Raw genomic sequence first — 1,067 nt, 5'->3', positions numbered from 1 at the left:
CTGAATATCATGGGGAATGATTTCTGGAAGAATCAGAGTAGTTACGTTTGTTTTACAATTGAAGACAGAAAACTAAGGGGCAAGATCAGGATGCATGACCATAACACTTTACTATCCCCTGCTTCTCAGGCAAAAATTGGGAGATTTTGCTGGGATAGTGAAAAGAATTGCTAATTATTTTGAACTGCCTAACGCCTGGCACATAGTAGGCACACAGCAATACTTGTGAAATGAATGAATGGGTACAGCTGAATTACAATAGCAGGTCCCTTGCTTGGGTATGACTCATTTCTTCTGCATCCTCTGGTGGTAGTTTTTGTGTTTTTAAATTTCATTTAGCAAATAACATCAAATGCTCCACATTATTAACACACTCCTACTCTTCAAATGGAAATGCAGAGGGTATGTATTTACACATTTTAAGTGGCCCCACAGCAAGGTGTCCGTCGTCCTCTATCACAGCGTTATGAACTGTCTTCTCTCTCTCCGTGGTCTGGGCTCCTTCAGGGTCGGGATCAGCTCCCCAGCACAGGGCTTGGCAACGCTGCTTCCTGAAGGAAAGTGCACAGACAAGGGAGAGGGCCGGGGAACGAACCACGCGAGTTACCAACGCCAGCCAAAGACCCTTGTCTACGTCCTGAAAACTATATTCATTTCCCTTAGAAAAAAACAATTCTCCCCCTACTGCTGCAGAATTTCGCTGCTTCTTGACTTCTGACTGTATCTGAAACCCTGGAGGGGCTGGAGCAGCGTACTCTCACCCCAGGAAGGTGCCCGGTAACGGACCTGGCATCACCAGGAGAGGATCACTAAGGACTGGGAATGGAGTTTTCAGGGTCTGAGACGTGCAGGCTAGTGACAGACAGCTCCAGTTCCCGGGGGGCGGGGCACTGATCAACCCACTGCAGCCACAGGACGCAGGTCTTCGCCTTCTCCTCAGAGGGAGTCTCTGCGTCGCTAGCTCCCTTCGCGGCCCCTCACCTGCTGCCCTCAGGTCTGGGCCCTGCGTGTATCTCCCCGTCAGGGTGAGCCTGTCCCCTCTCCCTCCCCTTCAGGGTGAGCCTGTC

This window comes from Equus quagga, chromosome 19 (genome assembly GCF_021613505.1).
Source record: "Equus quagga isolate Etosha38 chromosome 19, UCLA_HA_Equagga_1.0, whole genome shotgun sequence".
Classification (NCBI taxonomy): Eukaryota; Metazoa; Chordata; class Mammalia; order Perissodactyla; family Equidae; genus Equus; species Equus quagga.
This window is presented reverse-complemented; position numbering follows the sequence as displayed.